Source organism: Asparagus officinalis, chromosome 4 (assembly GCF_001876935.1).
Source record: "Asparagus officinalis chromosome 4, Aspof.V1, whole genome shotgun sequence".
NCBI classification, from domain to species: domain Eukaryota; kingdom Viridiplantae; phylum Streptophyta; class Magnoliopsida; order Asparagales; family Asparagaceae; genus Asparagus; species Asparagus officinalis.
This window is the reverse complement of record NC_033797.1, coordinates 16,304,105-16,304,338: the sequence shown is the minus strand read 5'-3', so window position 1 is coordinate 16,304,338 and position 234 is coordinate 16,304,105.

Here is a 234-nt window from a genome sequence, read left to right as displayed (position 1 = left end):
CCACTTCTGTTTGTCCGTCTGTTTGTGGATGGAATGTCGTGTTCTTCTTCAACCTAGTATCTATCAAGCTCCACAAAGAATCCCAAAAATGTTCGAGAAACTGGCTATCTCGATCCGAAATAATCGAATTCGGCAACCCAAAGTGCTTCCACACATGCTCAAAGAATAATTGTGCTGCATACGCTCCCGTCACGGTCTTCTTGTATGGAATCAAGATCACCATCTTGCTGAACC